Below are 5,646 nucleotides of genomic sequence, written 5' to 3'. Positions count from 1 at the left end.
ACACCGCGCCGCCGCCGAACCGGCCGCCGTCCGCAGCCCGAGCGCCGCCTCTGATTGGCCGACGGCCGTGTGACGTCACCGCCCCGACGGCTGAATGAATGCCATGTTGAGATGCGGGGGCCGTATACGGCGGCGGCCGGCGGCGGGGGCGGCGGCGGCGAGCGCGAGCGGCGGCGGCCGACCCGTCTGCTCCCTGGCCACGGTCCAGGTGTCACGAGGGTAGGAATCAGCGCCTGGTGGCTGTCTGAGCGCCAGCCAACTCTTGTCGCCATGTTAACCGACCCCGAGCAGGGTCCAAACCCCCCGCCGCGGGTTTTGCCCCGGCGCTACGGCCGTCCGCTCAACCCAAGGCCGAATCTGTTTAGACGTGCAATACGGCACGAACTCCAGGAAACCGTTGCAGCGAGACACTGACCCCTGAGGCCGCCGAGAGACTTCTATCGGCCAACGGAGTCCACCGGTAGGGGCATTGAATCTCCCCCCTTCACTGCCCGTGCACAATGCACGCACCTCTGTCCCCTGACCGCTGCGACAGCTGGATCACGCGGAAGCGGAGGTCGTCTGGAGCCAGTGCGGCTACCGCTGCTCCCGGCGGGCGGTCTCTCTCAATGGCGTCACCGTTTGCAGAACCGCGACCAGCACAGGAAGCGGACAGATTAGCTCGACTGCCACCCCGAAACAGACGCCGCGCGGCCCGCTCTGGAGCACGGGTTCTCAGAGAACGTTCTCGGCAGCTGGACACTGTTTATGGAAGGTTACGAGAGCGGCGTGCGTCACGGGAACGGGCAGACGTAGCGGGAATTGGGCCAAAATAAACGCGATGGAGTAAAAACGCAGGGAGGCCTCTGCAGTATGTGCGCTATTTGGAAGAGGCGAGAATTCTTGAATGTTTTTATGGTGTTGTAACAATGACAGGAGCACAAAATGGATCTGTTTAGGTAGATAATCCTGATGCTAATATCACTCGAATGCGTCACTGGATGACGCTAAACTAACGACATGAACGTCATCAACGGTTAAGTGAGATGTATTCGTGAAGACGACGTGAGTGATTAGATGACCCTGTCACAAATCAGTGTCATCTTCCACCGGTCTGATTGGCAGTCATCAATCATCAGCCATTGTCCGCTATTAAAAGCGGTCAGTAGTCAGCAGCTACCGACAAACCCCCAGCGATCATCAGCCCAATCGGCAAGCGGCAAGCGCCCAGAGCCCAGCAATCCACGAGCGCCTGCAGCGTCCGGCGGCCAACAGCCGCAAGCGGTGGACGCTGCGGGTTACATCACATCTGGTGATGTCGTCTCATCGTGACGCTTCATCGTGACGTCTCGTGGTGACGTCGTGACCCGTCCGGCCGGTACCGTGATGTGACGTCATCAGTTGCAGATGATCTGTCGAGATCAGCTCATGGGACCGCACGGAACTGTAACGGGCCGGGCCGGACCGTTGTCTTAGACCGCTACGAGGCTGTGGTATTAAAACAATGCCGCAAAGCTCAGCCAACAGGAAATGAGGTTTTAACCTTATCTCTTCTCTATTTATAGAAATGGCACGTAATAGTTACGTATTTACCGCTATGCAGGAGACGTTTTTAGTAGTAAGTACTTATTTCATTCAAAGATCATTAATTCATCACGTTATATTTTCAGGAAAGTCTGGAGAAAGCCAAACTACAAGTTTGATAATGACGTCTAGCAGAGCTGCAACTAGGAGCAATCAAGGCGGGATTTCAAGCCCGCTGGTCCCCCAGCCCAGATAATATTCCGGATAAGGACAAGGAGAGGCGACACAACAATCATCGATTTTATCTCTAGGAAGAAGGATTTAGATCTATTTATGTGATTCGACAGACGGATGTTAGGGCCACGACGTAAAAACAAAAATCAAAGCACAGAAGTGCTGTGATCGGCTTAGCGGCCCGTTAGATTGCGCTGCCACTGCTCTCATCAGTGAGAAGTTGGCTGGACAGTCGCGCAGTTGATGTCGCATCACTCCACTCTGGAAACTCGGACGGAACTGGTTAGGTACTCACTCCAGCCGCCCGCACTGCCACAAATACCACCCGAGCAGTCCAATCTGAATTCGCAGCACTCACGCGGATGCCCGATTCCGAGTCTGCAGTGGTCAATACATGCCGGGTTGACCTTTGGTTGTCAGTTGTCCGAACTCAGAACCAGCTCGTCCTGTAGCCGGTAGCCTGTGGCCTGAAGCTCCCACTCCTCATTAGGATTCAGCTCACCTCGCGCCGCCAGACTCCATTCCCGGCTATATGATATCATTGCATGTGTCGGTTTTAATCCGCGCTGCTAAACTCGGCTTGGTTCGGAACAACAAACCGATTCCATTTGGGAGCGCGGTCGGCGCCTCGTCACCTTCCCCGAATGGTAATATGATGTCACGGCGCGCCGGTGGCGTGTCCGAAGGTACGCTACATGCCGGATGCATTCCCCAGACACGAGTCGTCGCCGAACACGATTGATTGCGGTTTACAGATGTCCACAGTACAACGCCCGAGTAGCTTTGTCATATTCGGTCATTGGACACACCCGTAAAAGCCGACAACGGTCCGCAACCGGTTACGTAAGAAAATGCAACTTCCAGAATGTTTGCGGCGGCACGAGCGTCGGCTCCAAACATGGTCCGTTCCGTGCGGGCGGCCCGCTGGAGCGGTAGGTACTCCACCCAGCTGTGATGGAGCTCGCTGAGTACCGGCTGGTCGGCTGGGCAGACTGCTGGCTGCTGGCCGGCGAGAGGGAGAGGGAGGGAGGGAGAGGGGAGAGGGAGGGAGCGTGGGAGCCGGAGACATTCATTGAACATCGGTTGCTCCGTCGCTCCACTGCTCGAATTGAGTCTCCGCTGGTTTACGCCCCACCCCCGCCGCCGCTGTCACGTGACCGTGGGAGATATCTCCGTCACCTAGCTCCTGCTTCCCACGCGGTCACCTGTTCCAATTCTGGCGCGCCGCGGCCCAGGTGCGCCGTGCAGCGCTACTACGTCGCCCCGCCCCGCCCCCGGAGCCACGAAGCCCCGCCCACCCACCGGATCAGCCCCCAGACGGATCTTCTCATTGAAGTCGGAAGTCAGTTTCCGGCCGCAGTCGATTCCCAGCACGGTGAATGACGTCACACAGCTGGTGTGACGTCACACCTCCGGCCCCCATTCACCGGCGCCCCGGATCTCGGCGCGCGCGGCTGCAGATATCGCGTCGTCGGCGCACCGTAGGAGGGGGGGGGGGGGGGGAAGCGGGGGGCGGCCGGCAAGTTCACTGCCAGGGCCGCCGGAGTAGAGCAGAGACCGGGAGGGGACGGGAGGGGGCAGGACGAGTCAGCCGCCGCCGGTTCTGCCAGGTGGGACGCCGCCCGTGGCCGCCGGCTGCCTTATTTGCTGACGTGCGGCGACGGTGGCGGTGGTTGCCAGGCGAGGCGCGCGTCACACCTGGGCCGACTTTCACCCCTGACCTGGGCCAAACGAGCTGCCACCGGGCGGCGGCGGCGGTGGCAGTCGGACTCCTGACCTCTGACCTGGCCGGCCGGAGGACGGGTTCGGCGAAGGGGTCCGTCCGTCCGCCCGTCCGTCCGTCCGTCCGTCCGTCCGTCCGTCAGTATGTATATTACGTTCACGCCCGTGACTGAAGGTCGCCCAGTCAGGAGACGTGTCGGAGGCTATGCAAACAGCCACGGCCTTCCGAAATACAAACAGAGAGCATACCTAACATCCGTACCCATGTGAATGTGTGTGGGTACTGGGTAGGTACTGAAACAACCCGCACTTGTTAGCGATCAGATTTTAGCGGTCAGACAAGCACCCGTGTGTGGGCGCATTGATAATAAGATGCGTGCGGCCTGCTATTTTCAAGGGGTTTACAACAGGATGTGGGTGTCATTGTCTATCCACTTAATCATCTTTCCATGCATGAATGAGCCCACAATGGGTGAGGCCGGCACCGATCCTGCTAGGACTAGGCCACTTGCAGAATACGCTGCACCTCGGTGCACGCACATCCCCGTTTGCATAGACACAAGGTCAGTCCATTCATACAACCAGCCTCGTTCGTTTGTAGCTTAGTTCAATGCCATTGAAATTATTTCATTGAAACTCCCCACCTGTTGACCCATATTGTGAACATTGCCACCGGGAAGGGTAGGCCGTTCAAGATGCAACTGAATCCACCTCTTCCATTCAGTTTCAGACTCATTTATCCAGTCAGGTGCGGCTGTCTGAAAGTAAGCACCTCTAACTTGAGGAGCGTGAGAGAGAGAGAGAGAGAGAGAGAGAGAGAGAGAGAGAGAGAGAGAGAGAGAGAGAGAGAGAGAGAGAGAGAGAGAGAGAGGACTGCGCGCCTCGGTCGTGGTCACGTGACCCTCCCACGCAGCGCGGCGGCGAGGGGGAGGGGAGGGGAGGGCAGGCCGAGAGGGAGGGAGGGGGAAGGGAGGGGAGGGGAGGCCAGGCACTGGGTGGGGAGGGGAGGCCAGGCACTGAATGCATTTACGAACATAGTCATATAATAATGCATTGGTGGATCAGGGAGGACATTCCCACCCCCACCCCCGGCGCCCGAATTCGACGAAAATTTACGTTTTTTTAGGATAAAAAAGACTTGTATGAGGAAAAGTTTGTTTTAAATACACCGAAGTGGGTAATAAATCGAAACCAGAACATTTTTTAATTGGAGACACTTTTTGGAGGGCACACATCAAAGACCGCCTTTCTGGATCCGCCAGTGTAATAATGAACATATCATGGACTTCGATGGCGAGATACGTTGTCGGTGGTTTCACTTCACAACTGTTGTAACACTTATACTTTGTGATTGTTCGCGATATCCAAGGTGATGCCGTTTTCCACTCATATTACAAGTGCTCTACGTTGCGAAAGGTTAATGTCAAAATACTACGCCGGTGATTACCCTTTCAGAAATGACTATAAGCACATCCGATTCAGGCCCACATACAAGGGGTGTCCACTGCCCACGGCATGCATTGTAATATTACGGCTTATATAACATACGGCACTATCCGTTCGGGAGCTATCTTTGCCGTCCGTTTTTATTCCAGGCATGCGTGGCCGGCCGGGAAGCGGCTCTGGCGACGAGCCTCATTATGACTGGAAGAGCCGCCGCTGGCCGTCCCTGCCGGATATCCGAGAGCCCCTCCCCCACCGCCCCCTCCCCCCTCCTCGGGGGAAAGGTCAGGGCGGGCTACCGCCACCGCCGCTGTCAGAGACGGCATCACTCACCATCGGCACGCAATGGGGTGCAATGCAACAAGTGCACTGCCTGGGACAACACTGTGCGTTAGTACCGCATTGGGACACTACTTCACGCAATTAGACGCCTCTGTGCGGACTGAAACGGCATTCTAACCGGAATTTATGTGATAGAACACACACTGATGAACTACTCTAGCAAGTTTTAGCCCAATATCTTCAAAAATAGCCAAGTTATTTGCAATATTGTCAAAATTTTACCATTATGTATTTTTCAAAACCATCTTTCAGTACGTTTTTGACATCGTACAGCAATATAAATGGCACCATTGTGTTCCTGAGCTCTAGATAGGCAACTTTTTTGAAAAAAAAAAATTTCAAAATTTGACCTTTTCTGACCTGAAAGTGACCATAATGATTATATTATGATAAACTATCCGG

This window comes from Amphibalanus amphitrite, unplaced genomic scaffold (assembly GCF_019059575.1).
Source record: "Amphibalanus amphitrite isolate SeventyFive unplaced genomic scaffold, NRLGWU_Aamphi_draft 000270F_arrow, whole genome shotgun sequence".
Taxonomy (NCBI): domain Eukaryota; kingdom Metazoa; phylum Arthropoda; class Thecostraca; order Balanomorpha; family Balanidae; genus Amphibalanus; species Amphibalanus amphitrite.
Note: the sequence above shows the minus strand (reverse complement) of the source record.